At 43.5% G+C, this 26,362-nt stretch overlaps 1 long non-coding RNA gene across 3 annotated transcripts in view; it reads left to right on the plus strand.

The window, feature by feature from the left end:
• The window catches only part of LOC126937175 (uncharacterized), a 59,027-nt gene extending 44,757 nt beyond the window's left edge, over positions 1 to 14,270 (plus strand). For 2 of the 3 annotated variants that reach the window (XR_007719674.1, XR_007719673.1), the window contains exons 3-4: positions 6,687 to 6,798; positions 8,271 to 8,923. This is a non-coding gene — a long non-coding RNA (uncharacterized LOC126937175). Of the gene's footprint in view, positions 1 to 6,686; positions 6,799 to 8,270; positions 8,924 to 13,730 lie in introns of those variants that run through there. The other variant, XR_007719675.1, reaches the window with a different exon arrangement.
• Positions 14,271 to 26,362: the final 12,092 nt, after the last annotated feature.

The raw sequence follows: 26,362 nt of genomic DNA on the forward strand, positions 1-26,362 counted from the left end.
AGACTAGTACATGGTGCTAAGACATTTTTCATTGAATATATGAAGGGTATGATAAACATATGAAGGGTATGATAAATATATGAAGGATATGACACTGCCCTCATAGAGAGGAAAATTGCATTCCTAATATGCTACCTAGTTCAGCAGTGCACAATATTGATGTAGTCTTACTAATGTAATTACTTTTTGTTGTCGTTGTTGTCTTAACTACAGTCACCATCCTGTACATTAGATCTCTAGAATGTATTCATCTTCTAAGTTAAAGTTCATCCTTTACACTCAAAGTAAGGACAAAGTAAGGAAGATCTTGGTTATGTTGCAAAAAAAGGCAAGCATTATTCTTCATAATATAAAAGTATAGGTAACAAAAGGTGGGAAATGGAAAGTTAAGGAAATATGGAGAGAAGGATAGTATCATAGATACCTGCAACTTCTATAATCTGAAGTCAGGATACTGACTCAAGTTTTTGGAATGAAAAATTGAGGTGTAACATACTATTTAAAGTTAAAGGGTAACCACAACAAAACTTAAAAATAATGACATAACTACCTAACACTGAAGGAATTGGAAAGAAGAAGAAAACATAAATGAGCTAGGTTCTTATCTTTTATACCTGCAGGCCATTAGATAACCAAGAAATTGGAAAGAAGAGTGATTTTTCCAAACACTTCATATATTCAAAGCATGCATAAGTCATGAGTAGTTTTTTTGTAGGCAGGTCTGTATGGTCATGGGGGTATAATCTCATAGCACAGGTGCAGACAATCTCTGTAGCATAGGGACACATTGTGTTAGGAATGATCTTGCAGCCATAGCATTTTTTCCATTTCATTATCCATACCCAGTTATAAGATTGTATTTGCAAACTTAAAGTTGTATTTGCTTTAATACTCTCTCAAATTTTCCCAGAATTATCTTTGATATTTCACAGAGTACTGTCTCCAAAATTTAATAGCTTGGTACATGGCCATGTGGCTTTATCTAGTGTTTTATTGTCTCTGACTTCTGTTCCAAAAGAATATATTTTCAAGATTGGGTTATTGTTCTCACTGAATTAAATGCTCACTGGAACTTGCTCCTTAGATGACCTTGTTATAGAATAAAAACTATTTAAAAATTATAACTCTAAAAATTAAAATAATAGGCCAGGGGTGGTGGCTCACGCCTGTAATCCCAGTACTTTGAGAAGTTGAGGTAGGAAGATCACTAGAGCCCAGGAGCTTGACACCAGCCTGGGCAACAAAGTAAGACCTCCTTTCTACAAAATATTATTATATTTTTTTAATTTGATGAACTTTTTTTTTGAGACAAGTTTCGCTCTTGTTGCCCAGGCTGGAGCACAATGGCGCGATCTCGGCTCACTGCAACCTCCGCCTCCCAGGTTCAAGCGATTCTCCTGCCTCAGCCTCCTGAGTAGCTGCCATTACAGGCATGCGCCACCATGCCTGGCTAATTTTTGTATTTTTAGTAGAAACGGGGTTTCACCATGTCGGTCAGGATAGTCTTGAACTCCTGACATGGTGATCCACCTGCCTCGGTCTCCCAAAGTGCTGGGATTACAGGCGTGAGCCACCCCACCGGGCCTATTTATTTATTTTTTGAGATAGAGTCTCGCTCCTGTCACCCAGGCTGGAGTGCACTGGTGCGATCTCGGCTCACTGCAACCTCTGCCTCCCAGGTTCAAGCATTTCTCCTGACTCAGCCTCCCAAGTAGCTAGAACTACAGGTGCCCACCACCACGCCTGGTTAATTTTTGTATTTTTAGTAGAAACAAGGTTTCACCATGTTGTCCAGGCTGGTCTTGAATTCCTGACCTCAGGTGATCCACCGGCCTCGGCCTACCAAAGTGTTAGGATTACAGGCATGAGCCACTGCACCCAGCCTAAAAAATTACTCTTGACTGGAGTTAAATAATTTCAAATTTTGCACAAAACTGGGACTTTCTTATTTTTAAAACTTTATTTATTTATTTATTTATTGAGATAGAGTCTTGCTATGTCACCCAGGCTGGAGTGCAGTGGCATGATCTCGGCTCATTACAAACTCTGTCTCCTGGGTTCAAGCAATTCTCCTGCCACAGTCTCCCAAGTAACTGGGACTACAGGTATGTGCCACCACACCTGGCTAGTTTTTGTATTTTTAGTAAAGACGGGATTTCACCACGTTAGCCAGGCTGGTCTTGAAATACTGACCTCAGGTGATCTGCCCACCTCCACCTCCCAAAGTGCTGGGATTATAAGCATGAGCCACTGCGTCTGGCCAATTTTTTTTTTTTTTTTTTTTTTTTGGACGGAGTCTCGCTCTGTTGCCAGGCTGGAGTGCAGTGGCATGATCTCAGCTCACTGCAACCTCTACCTCCCAGGTTCAAGAGATTCTCCTGCCTCAGCCTCCCAAGTAGCTGGGACTACAGGCACGCACCACTGCGTCTGGCTAGTTTTTGTATTTTTAGTAGAGACGGGGTTTCACCATGTTGACGGGGTTTCACCATGTTGGCCAGGATGGTCTTGATCTCTTGACCTCGTGATCCGCCCGCCTTGGCCTCCCAAAGTGCTGGGATTACAGGTGTGTGCCACCGCAGCCGGCCCATGTTTTTAATTAAAAAAAAATTTTTTTCAGAGATGGGGTCTCACCATGTTGCCCAGGCTGGTCTTAAACACCTGGGCTCAAGTGACCCTCCCACCTCAGCCTCCCAAAGTATTAGGATTACAGGTGTAAGTCACTGTGCCTGCCAAAGCTGGGACTTTCTTAATAGGCCGGTTATACTATTTCAAATATTCATTATTCTTTGTTTGTTTTTGAGACAGGGTCTTGCTCTTTTGCCCAGGCTGAGTGCAAGTGGTACGATCAGGGCTCACTGCAGCCTTGACCTCCCAGGCTCAAGTGATCCTCCCACCTCAGCCTTCCAAGTAGCTGGGACTACAAGCACACACCACCACGCCTAGCTAATTTTGTTTGTTTGTTTGTTTGTTTTTTGTAGAGACAGTGTCCCTCTGTGTTGCCCAGGCTGGTCTCGAACTCCTGCAGTCAAGCTATGCTCCCACCTCAGCCTCCCAAAATGCTGGGATTACAGGCGTGAGTCATATCACTCTTGAGAGCCTTGTTATTCCAACTTATGTAAAATATGAGCATATCATAAAAGGGCAGTATTTATTTTAAAAGTTTTGGGTGAGAGAGCCTCTTTACAACTAGAAAACTAAAAGCAGAAATGTTTAACAGAGCCTGGGCGCAGTGGCTCATGCCTGTAATCTCAGCACTTTGGGAGGTCGAGGAGGGCAGATCACCTGAGGTTGAGAGTTCAAGACCAGCCTGGCCAACATGGTGAAGCCCTGTCTCTACTAAAAATACAAAAACTAGCCAGGTGTGGTCGTGGGCACCTGTAGTCCCAGCTACTTGGGAGGCTTAGGCAGGAGCATCACTTGAACCCAGGAGGCAGAGGTTGCAGTGAGCCAAGATGCACCACTACACTCCAGCCTGGGCGACGGAGCAAGACTCCATCCAAAGAAAAAAAAAAAAACAAGAAATGTTTAACAGAAAGTCTCACACAAACCCACAGCTAACATCATACTGTATGGGGAAAACTTGAAACGTTTTCCTCTAAGATCTGGATCAAGACAAGGATGTCCACTTTCATCACTTTTATTCAACATAGTCCTAGAACTGCTAGCCAAAGTAATTAGGAAAGAGAAAGAAATAAAAGACATCCAAATTGGAAAGGAGGAAGTCAAAGTGTCCCTGTTTGCAGTTGACATGATATTATGTGTAGAAAACCCTAATGACTCCACCAAAAAAACGGTTAGAACCGATAAACCAATTTAGTAAAGTTGCAGGATGCAAAATTAACATACAAAAATCAGTAGTGTTTTTTTATACCAATAATGAACTATCCAAAAAAGAAATCAAGAAAATCCCATTTATAATAACTAATATATATAAATATATATAATCTAGGAATACATTTAACCAAGGAGGTAAAATATCTCTACAATGGAAACTATAAAACACTGATGAGTAGCCGGGCGCGGTGGCTCAAGCCTGTAATCCCAGCACTTTGGGAGGCCGAGACGGGCGGATCACGAGGTCAGGAGTTCGAGACCATCCTGGCTAACATGGTGAAACCCCGTCTCTACTAAAAAAATACAAAAAAAAACTAGCCAGGCGAGGTGGCGGGCGCCTGTAGTCCCGGCTACTCGGGAGGCTGAGGCAGGAGAATGGCGTAAAAACCCGGGAGGCAGAGCTCGCAGTGAGCTGAGATCCGGCCACTGCACTCCAGCCTGGGCGACACAGCGAGACTCCGTCTCAAAAAAAAAAAAAAAAAAAAAAAAAAAAAAAAAAAAAAAAAAAAAAACACTGATGAAAGAAATTGAAGAGAATACAAATAAATGGAAAGATATTCTGTGTTCTTGGACTGAAATAATTAATATTCTTAAAATGTACATACTACTCAAAATGATCTACAGATTCAGTGCAATCCCTGTCAAACTTTAAATGACATTCTTCACAAAAATAGAAAAAAATTAATTCTAAAATTTGTATGGAACCACAAAAGTTCCCAAATAGCCAAAGCATTCTTGAACAAAAAGAACAAAACTGGAGACATCACACTACCTGAGTTCAAAATATACTATACAAAGCTATGATAACCAAAATAGCATGGTATTGGCATAAAAATAGACACATAAGCTATAGACACACTATAAAAATGGCACTGAATAGGGAACACAGAAAGAAATCCACACACAGCCAGCTGATTTTCTGTGATGGTACTAAGAACATACATTGGAAAAAGAACAGTATCTTCAATAAATGATGTGGGGAGAACTGAATGTCCATATGCAGAAGAATGAAACTAGACACCTACCTCTCACCATATACAAAAATCAACTCAAAATGGACTAAAGACTTAAATGTAAGATCTGAAACTATAAAACTACTGGAAAAAAAAACATAAGGGAAATACTTCATGACATCGATCTGGGGAAAGATTTTTTGGATGAGAACTCAAAAGCACAGTTAGGCGCGGAGGCTCATGCCTGTAATCCCAGCACTCTGGGAGGCCAAGGTGGTGGATCACCTGAGGTCAGGAGTTCAAGACCAGCCTGGCCAACATGGCGAAACCCCATCTCTACTAAAAATACAAAATATTAGCCAGGCATGGTGGTGAGTGCCTGTAATCCCAGCTACTCGGGAGTCTGAGGCACAAGAATCGCTTGGATCCAGGAGGCAGAAGTTGCAGTTAGCCGAGATTGTACCATTGCACTCCAGCCTGGGTGACAGAGTGAGACTCCCTCTCAAAAAAAAAAAAAAAAGGCCTGCTGGTGCAATGACTCACACCTGTAATCCTAGCACTCTGGGAGGCTGAGACAGGCGGATCACGAGGTCAGGAGATTGAGACTATCCTGGCTAACATGGTGAAACCCCGCCTCTGCTAAAAGTACAAAAAATTAGCCGGGCGAGGTGGCGGGCGCCTGTGGTCCCAGCTACTCGGGAGGCTGAGGCAGAAGAATGGCGTGAACCCAGGAGGTGGAGCTTGCAGTTAGCTGAGATCACGCCACTGTACTCCAGCCTGGGCGACAGAGTGAGACTCAGAAAAAAAAAAAAAAAAAAAAAAAAAAGAAAGCACAAGCAACAAAAGTAAAAATGGACAAGTGGAATTACATCAAACCAAAAACCTTCTGCAGGGCAAAGGAAACAATCAACAGAGTGAAAAGACAACCCACAGAATGGGAGAAAATATTTACAAACTGCATCTGAGAAGGAGTTAATATCCAAAATAGATAAGGAATTTAACTCAATAGCAAAAAATAAATAATCCAATTTAAAAATGGGCAAAAGACCTTAATAGATGCTTTTCAAAAGAAGACACACAAATGGCCAATAGGAAAAGTGTAGGCCAGGCGTGGTGGCTCACGCCTGTAATCCCTGCACTTCAGTAGGCCAAGGCAGGCGGATCATGAGGTCAAGAGACTAAAACAATCCTGGCCAACATGGTGAAACCCCATCTCTACTAAAAATACAAAAAGTTAGCCGGGTGTGGTGGCGGGCACCTGTAGTCCCAGCTACTCAGGAGGCTGAGGCAGGAGAATGGCCTGAACCCGGGAGGCGGAGCTTGCAGTGAGCGGAGATCGCACTACTTACACTTTAGCCTGGGCTCCATCTGGAAAAAAAAAAAAAAAAAAAATTAGCCGGGAGTGGTGGTGGGCGCCTGTAGTCCCTGCTACTCGGGAGGCTGAGGCAGGAGAATTGCTTGAACCCGGGAGGCAGAGGTTGCAGTCAGCCAAGATCACACCACTGCACTCCAGCCTGGTGACAGAACAAGACTCTGTCTCAAAAAAAAAAAAAAAAAAGAAGAAGAAGGAAAGAAAGAGAGAGAGAGAGAGAGAGAAAGGAAAGAAGACTTCAAGGAAAATATTTGTTCTTGAGGAGCTAAGAAGATAACTAGATAAACATATGCAACTCTGTTTCTCTGTCTCTTGCAAACCCTTCTATGTAAGGGAACAACAATTCTTTTCAACATCCTTTAATGTATGCCACCTCTTGAACACACAATACCTAAGAAAATCTGTCCAGTTTTAAAATTCATGACAACGAGTGGTTTCTTAATTATGCAGGGAGAAACATTTTGAGGCTGTCTTTGTATCTTTGTATCTTTGGTGGTGATCATTTTTTTTCATTCCCATGACTGCAGGAATATTGATCTCAGCGTTACTTTGACCATTAATGAATTATGATGGCAATAAGCAAAGATGCGCACCTCTAGCCTCCAGGGAGCTTAATCTTCTGCTACAACGTTTGCATTTGTAAGTCAGCACCTGTGTAATCTATATTCTATTTGTTATTCTCCTTTAATTACATATTGGTAGTGGTCCATTTGCAGGCTGGGAGCAACCAACTGGAGCATCAAAAAGATTATTAAAATATTGACTTTAAATTAAAAGGCCAAAAAGAAACAAGACAGGGTTTGTTTCTACCCATTCCGTTATGATGGTTCAGGAACAATTATTTCCTTTCATCTCAAGTTTCAAGAATTGTGCAAGGAACTCCCAAATGCCCTTTACATTCATTCATTATTTATATCTTGCCCCACTTGCTGTGTTTCTTTGTATTATCTATGTAATCCATAGTTCAAATGTAAATTCAGATTTTCTCAATTGTTAAAATGATGTCCCAATAATTAATTATAAACGAATTTTTTCCCCAGATTAGGATCCAGTGTAGGATCATGCCTTGTACTGAGTTCCCATGTCTCCTTTGTTCCTTTAATATGGAGAAATTTCTCTGCCTTTCTTAGTTTTCTTAATTTGACTTTTTTTTTTTTTTTTCCTTTTGAGATGGAGTCTTGCTCTGTCGCTCAGGCTGGAGTGCAGTGGCGCAGTCTCGGCTCACTGCAACCTCCATCTCCTGAGTTCAAGCGATTCTCCTGCATCAGCTTCATGAAGAGCTGGGATTACAGGCATGCACCACCACACCCGGCTAATTTTTTGTATTTTTAGTAGAGATGGGGTTTCACCATCATAGTCAGGCTGGTCTTGAACTCCTGACTTCAGGTGATCCACCTGCCTTGCCCTCCCAAAGTGCTGGGATTACAGGCATGAGCCAAGATCATGCCATTGCACTCCAGCCTGGGCAACAAGAGTGAAACTCTGTCTCAAGAGAAAAAAAAAAAAATTGACCTGGATATTTTTTGCCTGGTCATGTATAGCTCTTTTTGGAATAAGAAAAGTCTTGCTATTTTATAAAAAATGAACTGTCTTTGGTTTGGTAGTGTGGCATAGAATATCTTAGAGGGGTAAGTTATCCATCATTCAGTTCTGGATATTTTCTAATTTCTTTTGTGATTTAGTCTTTATACCACAAAATATTTAAAACTGGGTCACTTAATTTGTGAATTTTTTTTTGTTTTGTTTTTTTGAGATGGAGTTTTGCTCTTGTTGCCCAGGCTGGAGTGCAATGGTGTGATCTCAGCTCACTGCAACCTCCATCTCCCAGCTTCAAGCAATTCTCCTGTCTCAGCCTCCCAAGTAGCTGAAATTACAGGCTCATGCCACCACGCCCGGCTAATTTTGTATTTTTAATAGAGATGGGGTTTCATCATATTGGTCAGACTGGTCTCGAACTCCTGACCTTAGGTGATCTGCCCACCTCGGCCTCCCAAAGTGCTGGGATTACAGGCATGAGCCACCATGCCAGACCAACTTGTGAATTTTCTAGTTACCTTTTTCCTAATGGTATCTATATTTCTTTTTTTCTTTCTTTCTTTCTTTTTTTTTAGAGACAGGGTGTCTCTCTGCTGCTCAGGCTGGAGCGCAGTGGTGCGATCACAGCTCACTGCAGCCTCGACTTCCTGGGCTCCAGTGACCCTCTCGCCTGAAACCGTACTCCCCCTCAAGCAGCTGAGACTACAGGTATGTACCACCACACCCAGCTAATTTTTATTTTTTGTGGAGACGGGATCTTGCTTTGTTGCCCAGGCTGGTCTTGAATTCCTGGCCTCACGCAACCCTCCCACCTCTGCCTCCCAATGCACTGGGAGCCACTGTGCCCAGCCCTGTATTTCTATTACAAGTGATGTTTTAGCATCATTCTGTGAAGCCCAGGGAACAGATTCTGTATGATTTCAGTCATGTGAAAGTTGTTCAGACTTGCTTTGTTGTCCAGCATACATGAGTTTTATAAATGTTCCAAATACACTTGAAAAGGAAATGTTTTCTGTGGTTGTTGGTGGGAGTGTTCCTCTTGTCAATTGTGTCAAGTTTATTGACCTTGTTCAAGCCTTCTGTATTGTTCATGATTTGCTTATTTTTTGCTTGTTTTGAGTGTTTGCTTATTCTATCATTTATTGAGAGAGGGGTGATAAAATCTCTCACTGAAAGTATGACTTCATTTCTTTCTTCAGTTTTTGCTGTATACATTTTGAGGCTAGGTTATTAGGGTGAATACAAATTTAGAATTCTTATATCTTCTGGTAAACTTAACCTTTATCTCATAATAAAGTTTTTCTATTTATCTCTAGCAATACTTTCTGCTTTAACCACTAATTTAATATTAATATAGCTACACCTTCTTTCTTCTGGTTAATACTTGCATCGATTTTGTTTGTTTGTTTGTTTTTGTTTTGTTTTTTTGAGACGGAGTCTCGCTCTGTCACCCAAGCTGGAGCGCAGTGGCGCCATCTCCGCTCACCACAACCTCCGCCCCCTGGGTTCCAGCGATTCTCCTGCCTCAACCTCCCCAGTAGCTGGAGCAGCTGGGATTACAGGCACTTGCCACCATGCCTGGCTAATTTTTGTATTTTTAGTAGAGACGGGGTTTCACCATGTTGGCCAGGCTGATCTTGAACTCCTAACCTCAGGTGATCCGCCTGCCTCAGCCTCCCAAAGTGCTGGGATTACAGGCATGAGGCACTGCGCCCGGCCCATCCTTATTTAACCCTTTGCCTTTTCCTAACCAATTACTTTCAATCATTTTGAACATTTTATATGGCTTTCCTTAATTTTTTAATATTTCCTTTACATATATTTTTGCTGATTTTTTTTTTTTTTTTTTTTTGAGACGGAGTCTCGCTCTGTCACCCAGGCTGGAGTGCAGTGGCCAGATCTCAGCTCACTGCAAGCTCCGCCTCCCGGGTTCACGCCATTCTCCTGCCTCAGCCTCCCGAGTAGCTGGGACTACAGGCGCCTGCCACCTCGCCCGGCTAAGTTTTTGTATTTTTAGTAGAGACGGGGTTTCACTGTGTTACCCAGGATGGTCTCGATCTCCTGACCTCGTGATCCGCCCGTCTCGGCCTCCCAAAGTGCTGGGATTACAGGCTTGAGCCACCGCGCCCGGCCTTTTTGCTGATTTTTAAAAATTAAATTATAGACATTGTGACTATTCGAACCAATATATCTCAAAAAATAATTCCCTAATATCATCTAACACCGAGCGCACATTCAGCTAACTCCAGTTGTTTATAACGTGACTTTTAGAACTGTGTGTGTCGGCTGGGGGCGGTGGCTCCCGCCTGTAATCCCAGCACTTTGGGAGGCCGAGGTGGGCGGATCATGAAGTCAGGAGTTCAAGATCAGCCTGGCCAATATGGTGAAACTCCATCTCTACTAAAAATACAAAAATTAGCCAGGCATGGTGGTGCACGCCTGTAGTCCCAGCTATTCCGGAGGCTAAGGCGGAGAACTGCTTGAACCCGGGAAGTGGAGGTTGCAGTGAGCCAAGATCATACCACTACACTCCACCCTGGGCGACAGAGTGAGACTCCATCTCAAAAAAAGAAAGAAAGAAAAAAGAACTGTGTGTCATTGCATTTAACTGTATGGCTCTTAGTCTTTTAAAATATAAAATAAGCTAACTTAATTGATAAATTGTTATATCAGGAGTGACCATAGGAAATGAAACAGATATTTTAAAAATCACTTTTAAAAATATATAAGGAATATATTCAGCACATCCCCTTTAAAAGAAAAATCAGAAAGATACAGAAAGTGGAAATAAGAAAAGAAATTTTTTATGGCTTTTACCAATTGTGAGCATGACTACCCTACTGATGCATTTATCTGTCTAGCTCCTTATCTGTCAATACTTTTACATGGTAAGACCATTCTGTATGTAATTCTGCATTTATGTAGGCAGTTTTATATCTTGCTTTGTATCTTCAAAATTAATATGATTGTAATTTTTTTTTAAGAGACAGCATCTCACTTTGTTGCCCAAGCTAGGCTGGAGTGCTGTGACATGATCATAGTTCACTATAGCCTCGAACTCCTAGATTTAAGTGATTCTCCTGCTTCAGCCTTCCAAGTAGTTGGAACTATAGGTGCATACCACTGCACCCAGCTCATAAAAAAAAAAAAAAAAATTTTTATAGAATGGGATCATACCACTGCACCCAGCTCATGAAAAAAAAAAAATTTTATAGCATGGGATCACTTGCATTGTTGCCCAGGCTGGTCTCAAACTCCTGGCCTCAAGCTATCCTCCCACCTCAGCCTCCCAAAGCACTGGGATTACAGGCGTGAACATTTAGAGTTTTTTCCAATTGTAATAGTTAATAAAAATGAACATATTTTTGAAGAAATTTTAGTCTGCTTCACATTATAGCCTAATCCTAGACTCTGAAAAGTGGAATTTCTCCTTCCTTCCTCCCTTCCTTCCCCCCTTCCCCCCTTCCTCCCTTCCTTCCTCCCTTCCTCCCTCCCTCCCTCCCTCCCTCCCTCCCTCCCTCCCTCCCTCCCTTCCTTCCTTCCTTCCTTCCTTCCTTCCTTCCTTCCTTCCTTCCTTCCTTCCTTCCTTCCTTTTTCTTTCTTTTTGAGACAAAGTTTTGCTTTTGTTGCCCAGGCTGGAGTGCAATGGTGCAATCTTGGCTCACTGCCACCTCCGCCTCCCAGGTTCAAGCAATTTTCCTGCTTCAGCCTCCTGAGTAGCTGGGATTACAGGTGCCCGCCACCACGCCCAGCTGATTTTTGTATTTTTAGTAGAGATGGGGTTTCACCATGTTGGCCAGGCTGGTCTCCGACTCCTGACCTCAGGTGATCCACCAGCCTCGGTCTCCCAAAGTGCTGGGATTACAGACGTGATCCACTGTGCCCAGCAATGAAATTTCTTAAAGCAAAGGCTTAACCTCTTTTAAGGCTTTCCGGAAAATTGTTCCAAACTTTTAAAATTCCAGTGAGCTAAAGTTTACTACATTGAGATTGATGTCCTCGTCATAGCAGACACAGCCTGCGAGGCTTCACGGATACTTGTTTTGGACACCTGTCGTGGAAGCTGAAGATGTCAGATACTTTCCCAGGATCTCTTGAAGCAGGGGCACTGCCCTGCGACCTGGGATAGACCAGTCTAACTGGCTCCCTCCAGACTGCGGCAGAGGCTGTTTATACAAAGAAGCACAATAGAGAATCCCTTTGGGGGATGCCTGTAGTGGCAGGAGCTGAGGGGTGCTGCATCTGATGCACAGAGCTGAGGTGGTGGCCATGAGGTCCAGCACTCAGCACTTGTGGCAGTGGTGTCCTCACCAGTAAGGGCTTGGGCATGATTTTGGCTCTGGCTGTGGCTGATTCTAGTTTTTCTTCTTCTTGCCCATTTACTGAGCCTGGTTGTCTAGCCTTTCCTGATCTTCTTTCAAGCCCCAGTATCCTTCAATAAATTACTTTTCTATTAAAACTAGTCAGTTTGATTCTATTGCTTGCAAAGAAGAATGTGATGAATCTTCTATACAGGGATTCTTCTTCTGTGTAGCAAGGCCCATTTCAAATAGCAGGAGACCTGGCGTGCTGAGGGAGTGCCAGGGCGATCCAGAGAGCTCAGTGTGGTCACGTGTCAGGGCCGGGAGTTGGAAGAGCCCAGGTCAGTGAACTGGGACAATATTGGAATCTGAAGGTAAAAATAGCTTCTTAAGAAGTTAACATCAGCCAGGCGCAGTGGCTCATGCCTGTAATCCCAGCACTTTGGGAGGCCGAAGCCAGTGGATAACAAGGTCAGGAGATCGAGACCATTCTGGCTAACACGGTAAAACCCCATCTCTACTAAAAATACAAAAAATTAGCCAGGCATGATGGCATGCGCCTGTGGTCTCAGCTACTTGGGAGGCTGAGGCAAGAGAATCACTTGATCCCAAGAGGCAGAGGTTGCAGTGAGCTGAGATTGGACCACTGCACTCTAGCCTGGGCGACAGAGCAAGACTCCATCTCAAAAAAAAAAAAAAAAAAAAAAAAAAAAGAAGAAGAAGTTAACATCTATGGCCAGCCACGCCTCCACAACTTTGGGAGGCTGAGGCAGGTGGATCACTTGAGGCCAGGAGTTTGAGACCAGCCTAGCCAACATGGTAAAACCCTATCTCTACTAAGAAGGCAAAATTATCTGGGCATGGTAGTGCATGCCTGTAGAACCAGCTACTTGGGAGGCTGAGGTAGGAGAATCGCTTGGACCCAGGAGGTAGAGGATGCAGTCAGCTGAGGTTGTACCACAGCACTCCAACCTGGACAATAGAATGAGAGTCTATCTCAAAAAAAAAAAAAAAAAGTTTGATTCTTGGGCATGCAGTCTGTATGGTAACAGAGTGATTTGGGGGCTGATTCAGGAGTCCAGCTCTTGTAAATGTGTTACTAGAAACCAGGTCTGGTAAGGTGCCTAAACATTAAGCGTCTGAATGGACAAGAAGCCAGGCAGCCTAGGTTGGAGACGGGTGTTGGGTCTGAGACTATACATGGGGCGGAGGGCAGTGGTAGATGGAGCTGTGCAGACGTGGAGTGGAAGCTAACAACCACCAGGGAAGGCCATGGCAAACACTTAGGAATTTCTTTTTGGCCATTTCTTCAGAACCAGTTTCCAAGTAATATGACAAAAGCAGCCTCATAATGTAAGAGGTAAACTCTGTTTCTGACCAAAAACAGTATTACTCAGTTTGATATCTTTCCCGTAGGGATGGGCTTTGGTAAATTTAGGCCATTTCAAAAATCCAGAAAACCAAGTGTGTAACCACTAGGGACATTTAAAAGAACATCGCCAGCTTTAAAGGCGATCTTTAGAATAGCTATTTATTTAGGCTTTATGTGTTTCCAAAGTTAACCAGTGTTTCACATCAGCTATCTTCTCTAACCCTCTCAACAACCTGAAAGGTAGGTATTAGTAACCCCATTTCATGGATGAAAGAACAGGCTGAGAAGTTAATTATCAGATTAGATTGTAAATGAGTGGTAAAGCAAGAATTCAAACCCAGATCTGCTTCACTTTTCTGTAGGCAGTGTTTAAGAAGGATCCAGAAATACTTCAAGCGATGCCAGTGGTAGTGTTGCCTCCTCAGAAGACTGCTTTCAGGGGAACAGTATACATCTGCCCTGTAAATTCTGGATGGTAAATGTGACAAAACTCTCTCCTTGACCCAGCTCTAGTGAGACTGCTCTAAGCCCTCTTCTCAACATGGCTCAAGCGTGGGCTTCAGTGTACATTTGGTTGGGCCTGCATTGCTCAGTTTTAGCAAGATTCCGGTTAAGTTAAAGAGAATCTCACACCTTTGATATCAGATTCTTCCATATCTGATCAAATTCCTCATCCCCTACCTTCAATATCTGATCATTCTGCCCTGTCTGCACCAAGAATCTCCCCTCACCCTTGGTGTCTCCTTTTAGTAATTTTCCATCCACCAGTCTCTCCCCACTCTTCAAGCCTACTCCTTGCTGTAACTCCCTACCCCTCCTTGTCTTATTTGCAGCTGAACTCTGTTCTACACTGAGGTCTCTTTTTCCTGATTGCAATAGTTCCTGAATAAAATCTGTTTTTACTGCTTATACACTGGCTAGCTCTGGTTTTCTTTACCAGAAGTCACAGTTAACACATGTGAAAACCCATTTGCAAAACAAATCCACAGGACTCAGTCCATGTGCTGTGAAGTCTTTGATCAAGGACTTAAAAACAATGAAAAGTAATAAACAGATCTGAATACAATTCAGGTAATAAAACACTTTCATTGGTTTTCATACTCAGCAAAAGTATTTTTACTGATTAAAAGATAAACAATCCTCACTCTACTAACTCAACGACACATTGAAACATTAGCCTAACTTGTGCACCTTTCAGCGAAGCTACTCTCTTTGCGTAGGCACAGCTCTTTCAGCCAAGGTACAGGAGAGCAAACCCACGCATGAATTCCTTTCATCTCAGGGCATTTCTTTCTGTGGTGTCTTTGTGAAGGAATGCACACTCACAACAGCCGAAAATCTAACTCTCTAGATTTCATTTAGCTAACATTAGGCCAGTCTTTGGACTGAAGGTAATGCCTACATATAGGAGGAAGGGAGAGGAATCTCTGAATTGCAACCCTTTTAGACTTCCTCCATGATGAAGCAGAGAGGGGAGGACTATTGTTTGGGAGATGTGTGTGGGAGGTGAAGATTTCAGATTTTCTTTAAAATAATAGTTGGCTGCACAGGCAGCAGCAAAGCCGACCTGTACATTGCGGGATTGTCTCTGTGTTAAGAGGTCTGGCCAAGCTGGGGGGCCTCAGCAGGGGATTGCTCAGTTGATCAAGTCTTAATTTGTCTTTTCCACTCTGGGTGGTGCTGTCTGTCCCTTTCATCTCCCAATCACCGACATAGGGGGAGATGTTGAGGGCAGTGCTGTGTTATCTTAAGGTTTCCTTCAAGAAAGCAAAACCAAACAAACAAGCAAACATGTTTTGCTTCCCAACTGTGCACCCCTTGGGGAGATTCAAAGGCTCTTCTGAACCAGACAGGTGCTGATGTCTCTGCTGCCATTTGGATGTGGGTTTGGCGAGGGTGGCAGGAGTGAAGGGAAAGCAGAGGGATCTCGATTGCCATTTCTTCCTGTTGCAGTTGCTTCAGACGGTTCAGCTTCCAGCCAGACAGTTCCTAATGGACCTGCACAGCATGCAAAAAAACCCTTCTTTGTAAAAATAACTCCTTTGATTTCTCCCAGCCTTGGGCCCTGTTTAGTTAGGGGCAATGACCAGGAGGCAAGTCGTTCCGGGCCTTGCTGGTAGAGTAAGGGGGAGATCGCCCATGGCTTCCCCAGCTGCACTGCCTGTGGAGCAAAGGGTTCAGAAGCAGAGAATTTTTAAAAATATAATAATAATAAAAAGAATGAAAGAAAGAAGCCCTCTTTGAAAATCCTTACTGTTTCCCACTGTCTCCTACAGCGATTGCCCTTTCATTAGTGTGGAAATCCAACAATGTGGAAATCGAGTTTTGGTTTTTTTTTTTTTTTTGCTTTGATATCAGCCTAACCCTTGAGGCTAAACTTGTGGTAAGCCACCTGTCCACGTTAGCTAAAATAAAGTTGTAGCTGGAATCACCACCTAGTCCTTTAGCTGTTGTACATTTTCATGTTTATCCTTTGAGGCCTGAGACAATAACCACATATTGCTTTATTATTCAGGATCCCCTGGGTTGCTGGCAACCGAAACCCGAACTGAATTTGTTTAAGAATAAGGGAGGAATATATTGGGAGAATATTGGGATATTTTAAGTAACTGAAGGAGGGGTCAAGAGGTCAATCTATGAGAAAGACAAGGAACCAGGCAGAAATTTAACAATAAAATGAAATAAAACCGGAACCGGGACTCCCAAGTGCCCCCTGGATTCCTTCTCTCTCTGTCTGCAGCTCTATCCCTCCTGGTATCCAGGGCTTTCTCTCTCATCGTAGATCTGAGTCTCACATACTGTGGGTTAAAACACCAAAGAGGGGCTGATTTTGTTTCTTTTTTTCTTTTCTCTTTTTTTTTGAGATGGAGTCTTGCTCTGTCGCCCAGGCTGGAGTGCAGTGGCGCCATCTCGGCTCACTGCAAGCTCCGCCTCCCGGGTTCACGCCATTCTCCTGCCTCAGCCTCCCGAGTAGCTGGGACTACAGGCGCCCACCACCGCGCCCCGCTAGTTTTTTGTATTTTTAGTAGACACGGGGTTTCACCGTGTTAGCCAGGACGGTCTCGATCTCCTGACCTTGTGATCCACCCACCTCGGCCTCCCAAAGCCCTGGGATTACAGGCGTGAGCCACCGCGCCCGGCCCTGATTTTGTTTCTTAATTCTAGATAGAAAAGTCTTGGGGAAGGCTCTGACTGTGTGGGCCCCAGCCGGGTCCAGGCAACTCTAGTTTGGTGGAGGCGGGGTCATATAAGAACATGGCCACACTCCCTCCATCCCGTGAACCACTTGTTTATAGGGCGGAAAGGAGCTATTCCAGAAAGGGGGCTTCTTTCTTGGAAGGATGGGTTCTAATCAAAGCAAGCAGCAGCCATTTACTAAACATACATAACATACTTGCATATTGACCTGAGAAATGTTTCTTAGGGATTTTGGCCATCTTGGTAATAATCAGAGTCTTGGTAAAAGTCAGAAATCAAAACCCTAATCAGATGCATCTACATGGCAAAAACTATAAGATTCTTTTGGTTTGTTTTTAACTCAAAACTCCAAAGAGGACAGAATATACTGAGAATGACTGGACCCATGCTCTAAAGCAAACTAAATACATAGCGGTTACACTCGTATTTATATGTACCATAGTGCACGGGACTTCAGTGAGTTCTTATATTCACCTCTAGTTTCTCCTCCCTACGGAAGCAGTGACCACAGCAGACTGAAGCAGCTAAGGGGGTTTTCTAGACTTACTTGGATTGAATTCTCTTTCGCATGCTCACTGTTGTTTTTTTCTTGCTTGATTTGGTCTGAGCTGAGATGTCCACTCTTTAGGGGAGGACTGTTATTTTGGAGACTTGCCTCCGTCCAGCTAGCTCACTGGACGGGCTGTGCTCACTGTGGCCTCCTGACCTGGATGAGTCGGTCAGCACGCTCTCAAGGGGTCCCGTCTCTTTCTGCATGGGTGGCTGTCTTTGCAAGAGCTGTGATGGTGGGTAAAATGTTCAAAGCCCCATAGGCAGGATGAAATGCACCATTGTCTATTTACTTAACTCAGTGGTGTCTGACGTAAGACCACAGAACACACCTTCTTTCCATGACCCATCTTGCCTGACCCTACCTGCTGGCACTATGTTGCCAGCAACCTGGATATTACTGTTAATTAATTCATGCCTAACATGCAGTGGCTTATACTTGGTATTACTGACTGTCTAAGAATAGGCACAGCCTGGAATTGGGAAGTGAAAACTGCAAAATGGCTGGGTGGAAAAAATGATGGGACAGAGAGCAGGCCTTTTGGTGTTTTCCCTGTAGTTATCTTTTACAGGTTAAATAAGATTAATATTCATGGTGAACCAAGAGCAATTAGCTACTTTGCATGTGTTACTGCTTCTTAGCCTATTCTAAACTCTGTTTTATGTATTTATTTTAAAGGACTTTGCCTTGATTAGGGCCAATCGTATAAGACCTTGTACTTTGCATATTTGCAATCATGTTTGCATGTTTGCATTTCTAAAGTTTTGAATTTCAAATCAGGCAATGAGTTTCAGCAAATATACTTCAGGTACACATGACCATAATCAGGACATGAGACTATACTACAATAAAATCCCCAAATGGCCTCTAGGGATAAAATATTTTATGTTTTCTATTTATAATAAAAATTTGGGGTGAGGGTTGGCTTTATTTTAAAAACAGAATAATTCAGAATATAATTTAAATGCAAAATTGCAAACTAGTATTTTTTTCTAATTATATTCAAAATCTGAACCCCCTGACAGGGGCAAGGGAAGGTTGGAATATTCTTATCCATAATGATGACGGAATAACAGGCCTTTCCCCTTTTCTTTCCTCTTCTTCCCTGGGACAGCAGTGCCCGCTGTCGCGCACCTATCACTTACGCTCATACTGTTTTCCAGGATACTTGGCCAAGGCATCTTCCAACATGTTCTAAGGTGGTTTCAGAAATAATTTTTATCAGATCATAGCTAATCTTTCTAACAGATCTATGAGGTAAACATCCCAGGCCCATTCGCTATAAATGTTAGTGCTCCGATTTTTATCCAGATTTTTTTGACTTTTAATCAAGGACCTTTTTCACTTCATTTATATTTCTCAAATTGAGAGCTGAAGATCCTTGAAAGTCTTCAGTCATATTCTCAAGGGGCCTTGAGTTCTCTATGAGAATTCAATTTTGTATTTTCATTTTGATGCTAATAATCAGGGACGATCAACATATTTTGGTTCATTTGGCTGATCAACTTAACAGAGAGCTTCCACATACTTTCGGGGCCTGCATTTTTATCTGTGTTTAAGATTTTCTTGGTGACAGGGAATGACAGTTTCTTTGTCAGAAAAATCATTGTAAATGATTAAAAACAAGACAAAACACACAGACATGTGAATGTTGTGTTCTCACCAAGTGAAGGCCCAATGACCTCATCACAGGATGTACAAAGGAAGGTTCTGCGTAACGTAAATAGAGACAAGCAGTGGAAGCATTGAGTCACTGCGAAGCATGAGGCCAGCGGGCTGAACTCAGGAGAGCCTGGGCAGGGAGCACCACTTTCACGCTGTTGAGGAGAGTGAGCATTCTGTATTTGTTCCATTAAATTAAAAGTATTCATTTGAATTGTATGGCTTTCCTACATTTGTTGACCTATAAGTTTGTTTTGGTTTTATTGTGGCATGATGTCTATACGCAAACATTCTTTATATCTAGTTTTAAGTTTACATATATTATAACGTTTTAATAAAAATCACTTAGGATGACATCAGAGGTCCATGAGAATGTCTTTTTTTAATTTTTTTTTTTTTTTTGAGACGGAGTCTCACGCTGTTGCCCAGGCTGGAGTGCAGTGGCGCGATCTCGGCTCACTGCAAGCTCCGCCTCCCGGGTTCCCACCATTCTCCTGCCTCAGCCTCCTGAGTAGCTGGGACTACAGGCGCCCGCCACCGTGCCCGGCTAATTTTTTGTATTTTTAGTAGAGACGGGGTTTCACTGTGGTCTCGATCTCCTGACCTTGTGATCCGCCCGCCTCGGCCTCCCAAAGTGCTGGGATTACAGGCTTGAGCCACCGCACCTGGCCGAGAATGTCTTTCCCCTAAAGACAGTCACACATTATTCCATCAGCACTCCATCATAGGCTAAGTTTCCAAAGAAGTTTTAGGAAAGAGGAAAGTATATTTGAGGTTTGTGTTTGTTTGTTTGTTTGGTTTGGTTTGATTTTTTACAGAGTTTCACTCTTGTTGCCCAGGCTGGAGTGCAATGGCGCAATCTTGGCTCACTGCAGCCTCCGCCTACTGGGTTCAAGTGATTCTTCTGCCCCAGCCTCCCAAGTAGGTGAATTTGGCCAGGTGCAGTGACTCATGCCTGTAATCCCAGCACTTTAGGAGGCCGAGGCAGATGGATCACCTGAGATCAGGAGTTCAAGACCAGCCTGACCAATGGGCGCGGTGGTGGGCACCTATAGTCCCAGCTACTCAGGAGGCTGAGGCAGGAGAATGGCATGAACCTGGGAGGCAGAGTTTGCAGTGAGCCAAGATGGCACCACTGCACTCCAGCCTGGGCGACAGAGTGAGACTCAGTCTCAACAACAGCAGCTGGGCACGGTGGCTCACGCCTATAATCCCAGCACTTTGGGAGGCCGAGGTGGGTGGATCACCTGAGGTCAAGAGTTCAAGACCAGCCTGGTCAACACAGCAAAACCCTGTCTCTACTAAAAATACAAAAATTAGTCGGGTATGGTGGCACATGCCTGTAATCCTAGTTACTTGGGAGGCTGAGGCAGGAGAATTGCTTGAACCCAGGAGGCAGAGGTTGCAGTGAGCTGAGATCATGCCATTGCACTCCAGCCTGGGCAATAAGAGTGAAACTCTGTCTCAAAACGACAACAACAACAACAGCAAAAGTCTATGAAAATGTGCCATTCAAGGCCAGGTATTGTGGTTCATGCCTATAATTCCAGCACTTTGGGAGGCCAACGCAGGCAGATTGCTTGAGCCTGGGAGTTCAAGACCAGCATGGCCAACATAGTGAAACATCGTCTCTACTGAAAATACAAAAGTTAGCTGAGTATGGTGGTGAGTGTCTGTGGTTCTAACTACTGGGGAGGCTGAGGCACGAGAATCGCTTGAACCCAGGAGGCAGAGATTGCAATGACCCAAGATTGTGCTACCGCACTCCAGCCTGGGCAACAGAGCTAGACCCTGTCACACACAGGCATGCACGCGCGCGTGCGTGTGCACGCGCGCACACACACACACACACACACACACACACGCCATTCAAACAGCAAAATCTGAAAGATTTTAACCAATTTATTTATTTTTTTGAAACTTTGTTTCACTCTTTCACCCAGCCCGGAGTGAAGTGACACAATCTCGGCTCACTGCAACTTCTGGCACCTGGGTTCAGGCTATTCTCCTGCCTCAGCCTCCTGAATAGCTGGGATTATAGGCACCCACCACCACGCCTGACTAACTTTTGTGTTTTTAATAGAGACGGGTTTCGCCATGTTGGCCAGGCTGGTCTCACACTCCTGACGTCACGTGATCCACCTGCCTTGGCTTCCCAAAGTGCTGGGATTATAGGCCTGAGCCACCACACCTGGCCTTTTTTTTTTTTTTTTTTTTTTTTTTTACCAACTTTTAAAATGTACCTTTAACTGACATTTTTTTTTCAGACCTGCATTCTTGTGATGATAAAAGGGGCCAGAACCAACTGTGCATTCTTTTAGAACCTCTTCTCCAGCTACCCGGGTGGCCAAAGGTGGGGAAGAGGGGACAGGAAGAGTCAGGGCATATGGGCCCTGAGAATCTTTTGGTTTCTGGCTCCACTTCTCTTTTGTAGGGTCTGCTGAGGCTTTGCTAGGCCGAGAGAGATACAAGCAAGGGGTTGGGGCTGTGGAGACTGGAATGGAATATAAATAAAAATCAATAATCATATGCCTAAAAGTGTTCCCTTCATGACCTTTCAGCCTTTGTCAAATCATTTTGGGGTTTTTTTTGTTTGTTTGTTTTATATCTTTTATATTTTGTAGAGATGGGGTCTCCCTATGTTGCCCAGGCTGGTCTCAAACTCCTGGGCTTAAATGACCCTCCCACCTTGGCCTCCCAAAGTGCTGGGATTATAGGTGTGAGCCACAGTTCCTGACTGGTCAAGGCATTTTGTATTGAAGATTTCCCTCTTAGACATAGACTGAATAATACCTAACACTTACACATGTAAAAGGATGGACTTGGGCATTTAATGCTCCTTACATGGCCAGTGATATGTAAGTCTAAAGAATTGTCTACTCCAGCTGAGTGCAGCGGCTCATGCCTGTAATCCCAGCACTTTGGGAGGCTGAGGCAGGCAGATCACCCAAGGTCAGGAGTTCAAGACCAGCCTGGCCAACATGGTGAAACCCCGTCTCTACTAAAAATACAAAAAAATTAGCCGGGCATAGTGGCAGGTGCCTGTAATCCCAGTTACTTGGGAGGCTGAGGCAGGAGAATCACTTGAACCCAGGAGCCAGAAGTTGCAGTGAGCCAAGACTGTGCCATTGCACTCCAACCTGGGCAACAAGAACGAATCTCCGTCTCAAAAAAAGAAAAAAAAAAAAAAAAGAGAATTGTCTACTCCATTTAGTGATTAGTAATATTTCAGTGGAAAAGACCTCAACTAAGGATAATTGTTTGGATAAAAATATTTCAATTCCCATAGCAAAAAAAAAAAAAAAAAAAAAATTCAATTCCACATTATATTGCTTCCCCGTTTAAATGAAAGTACAGAAATCCATTAATTCTGTAGCATATGCCCGAGAGCAGATAATAGTCCAAAGGGTGCCTTCTAAGGAAGAGTTGTTGGTTCTTTCATTCTTCCCATTATTGAGAAAACTGAAAAATGTTAGTCTGTAAGATGATTTTTTTTCCATTAGAAGAGAACGGAAGTAAATATCAGAAATGAGTAATATTTGTAGTCTCCAGAAAGGGGATGGCTTAGAAACTGGGATGAAGCAAGACTTACTCTTCATATCTGTACCTTTTGAATTTTGTAACAAGTAAATGCATTACTTATATAACAACGCATCTGTCAGTAGAACAACAACGAAAGGTGCACCTTATGTCTCCTGACACTGACAAGAGGTCCCATCTCTATGGTCTTTGCTCTTCAACCAGGTGATCCCTTCAACCAGGTGATCCCTTCAACCAGGTGAACACCACAAATCCCATTAATAGGGCTCTACAAAAAAACACAAAAATGAGCCAGGCATGGTGGCACATGCCTGTAATCCCAGCTACTTGGGAGGCTGAGCTGGGAAGACTGCTTGAACCCAGGAGGCAGAGGTTGCAGTGAGCTGAGATGGCACCACTGAACTCCAGCCTAGGTGACAGAGTGAATCCCTGTCTCAAAAACAAACAAACAAACAAGCAAAAAACTAGTTTCACCTGTTTCTTTCTATTTGCATAATGTGACTACTAGAAAGCTTAAAATTATACATGTGGCTCACAGTGTATTTCTCTTGGACAGCACTGTCTGGAATTTACTGTGAGCCCAATGTGTCCAAGGACCTAAAGCTACTAGAGTGTAGTTAGAATGTGAAGGGCAAAGGGGTTGTGGCAAGGACAGGCCTGGATATAGGAAGTGATCGCAGCAGGCATGATTGCCCTTGGAGGTCATTTCAAGGGTTCAGACCTTCCTAAGAGCATAGGAAACTACTGGGGAGATTTCCTCAGGGCAGTGATAAGAACAGACCTGCATTTTAAAAAACACTTGGCTTTTGTAGGAAATTCATAGTAATGACTGCTGCAATCACCTATAGCTGTTCTGTGCACTTAGACGAAAATCCAAATTCCTCATCTCAGCCTATAAGGCTGTTTGCATTGGACTCCAGCGTCCTGCTGCCACCTCATCAAATGCCATGACCTCCTATTGTCTCTCTAAAACAGGGCAGAATCTTTTCCATCTCAGGACCTTCTAACTTGTAAATTCCCTTTGCCTGGAATGCTTTTCCTTGGTTCATCTCAGAACTGGCTCTTTGTAATCAGAGGTATTTTTTTTCCAGCTTCTGTGTCACCTCCTCAGAGAAGCCTTCTCTCACCCCCCTTCCTAAAATATCCTCCTCCAGTTAATTATTTCCTTCATTGCACTTATCACTGTCTGAAATTATCTTAGGATTTATTCGTTTGCTTGTTTATTGCCTGTGTTTGCATATTAGGATATAAACTTCTGGAGAGCAAAGGCCTTGCTAGTCTAAATTGCTCTTTTATATGACGATGGGTGCTTTGAGGATGGAAGGGGTACAAGGAAACCTGTAGACCAAGTGCAGCAGAAGGCCCAGGATAGAACTCTAAGGAGGGTAAGTGTGCAGGAGGTGAATGACGGAGGGAGAGCAGGCGCTAGAGACTGAAGGACCATCCAGGCAGAAAGAGCTGCGTCCTGCCACGGAGGGCCATGGAAGAAAGGGTTTCAGGAAGGAGCTCTTGGTCAATAGCAGAAAGTGATGCCTAGAGAATAAGTATAGTGTCCACTGTCTACAGCGAGTTGGGGGCATTGGTAGCCTTGGGAGAAGTGTGTTCTGTGGAGTGATGGGGTGGAAGGCAGATGGCAGTGGAGCACAAGGAGGAGGTGGTGAAATAGAGGGGGTAGATGTACACACCTCCACTCCTCCATGACATGTGACAGTGGGAGATCCAGGGATGGGGCTGGAGTTGGATATGGGGCCTTTGGAGGATTTTTTTTTTTTTTTTAATCAAATGGGAGACAGTTGAGCTGTTGGGCTGAAGCTGGAAAAGTTAAAGGAAACGGAGAGATAGGAGATGATATGCAACCTCTGCTTCCTGGGTTCAAGTGATTCTCCTGCCTCAGCCTCCTGAGTAGCTGGGATTACAGGCGCGTGCCATCACGCCCAGCTAATGTTTGTATTTTTAGCACAGACAGGGTTTCACCATGTTGGCCAGGCTGGTCTTGAACTCCTGACCTCAAGTGATCCACCCACCTGGGCCTCCCAAAGTACTAGGATTACAGGTGTGAGCCACTGCACCCGGCCAGGATATTTACTCAACATTTGTGATTGGCAGACAAGGAACATGGTCCCATCTTCAGGAGGCTGCAGTGTGGTTAGAGTGGCAAGACATGGCAACAAAGGAGAATAACTCAGTGTGTGATAAGCCTACAGGAAATGAGTGCTGTAGTATTTCAGAGGAGAGCAAGATTAACTCCTGAAGCTGTGATCAAGGAAGTTTTCATGAGAAGTGGCATTTGATTTGGGACTTGAAAGCAGAGGAGCATTTTACTAGCTGGAAATCTAAGTGATAAAAGAAAATAAAGGAGAAGGAGAGTGCATTTCATGTAAATGGACTGGCATGAACAAATAAAGGAAATAATGTATTTTAATCAGTTTATCCTTTTGGCAAAGAAACAGAGACAATTTTTTTTTTTTTTTTTTTGGTCTATACTCTAATAAAACACAGCAATTTAGAGTAAGAAAGAGACTTCAGAGATTGTCTTATCAAATGTCCTTGTTTTTCTAGGTATGAAAACTCAGGTGCAGAAAGAAATAACTATTGAAAGTCACAAACTGGTAAGTGACAGAGTTGGGCTCTGGCTCACAAGTGTAGCTTCCACAATGACATAATTGTACAGGTTTTAAGCATACAATATATTTAGTAAAACTACATCAAATTTTGTTGATTTATATCAGAAGTGCAAGGGAGTGAAGACTAGATGAATTTTTAGATTTTTTTTAAAAAAGAAATATAGTTGTAATCCCAGTACTTTGGGAGGCTGAGGCAGGAGGATCACTTGAGCCCAGGAGTTCAAGACTAGCCTGGGCAAAAAGTGAGACTTCCTGTTTACAAACAAGCAAAAAATTAGCCAGGTGTGGTGGTGCACCTGTTGTCCCAGCTGCTTGGAAGGCTGAGGTGGGCAGAGCCCACTTAAGCCCACGTGGTTGAAGCTGCAGTGAGCCATATTCACGCCACTTCAGTCTCAATAACCAAGCGCGAACTTGTGTCAAAAAAGAAATACAGTTATGTAGTCATAATGATTACAGTTCCAGCAGAGTTTTGCTACACAGACGTGTCATTGCAACCTACATGAATGGAGAGACAAGAATGATTTGTTATTGAGAGATTAACGGATGACTTCCTGCTATTCACCAGACTTATCCTAGTCTCCTATGTCTTGGCCAAATTAAACCCCAATTGGCCAAAAGTGAAATTGAAAAAAAAATCCATGTTAACTCAAAGTATAAATTCACAAAAGAGTGGGAGAAAGATGATGAGAAGGTATTAGTTTCCTATGGCTGCTATAACAAGTTAGCACTTTGGGGGCTTCAAACAACACAGATTTATTATTTTATGGTTCTGAAAACCAGAAGTCCAACACAGGTCTCACTGGACTGAATCAAGTTTTGGCACAGTTGCATTCCTTTCTGGAGGCTGTAGAGGAGAATCTGTTTTCTGCCTTTTCTGACTTCTAAAGACTGCCCACTTTCCTTGGCTTGTGGCCAGTGACATTGCACCTCCCTCGGGGAACTTGATCACCCCCTGACCACAGCTGAAAAAGGTTCTCTGCTCTTAGGACTCATGCGATTAGACCGGGCGCAGTGGCTCACGTCTGTAATCCCAGCACTTTGGGGAACCGAGGCAGGCAGATCACTTGAGGCCAGGAGCTCAAGACCAGTCTGGCCAACGTGGCAAAATCCCGTCTCTACTTTAAAAACTACAAAAATTAACCAGGCAGGCCCCTATAATCCCAGCTATTCGGGAGGCCGAGGCATGAGAATTGCTTGAGTCGGGAGGCGGAAGTTGCAGTGAGCTGAGATCATGCCACTGCACTCCAGCCTGGGCAACAGAGCAAGACTCCCGTCTGAAAAAAAAAAAAGACTCATGTAATTATGTAATTGGATTCAGTAATTGGATAATTCAGGCTGCTCTCCTTATGTCAAAGTCCTTAGCCTTAAAATCTCATCCATAAGGTCCCTTTGTCATAGAAAGAACAATTTCACAGGCTGG

Source organism: Macaca thibetana, chromosome 15 (assembly GCF_024542745.1).
Source record: "Macaca thibetana thibetana isolate TM-01 chromosome 15, ASM2454274v1, whole genome shotgun sequence".
Lineage (NCBI taxonomy): Eukaryota > Metazoa > Chordata > Mammalia > Primates > Cercopithecidae > Macaca > Macaca thibetana.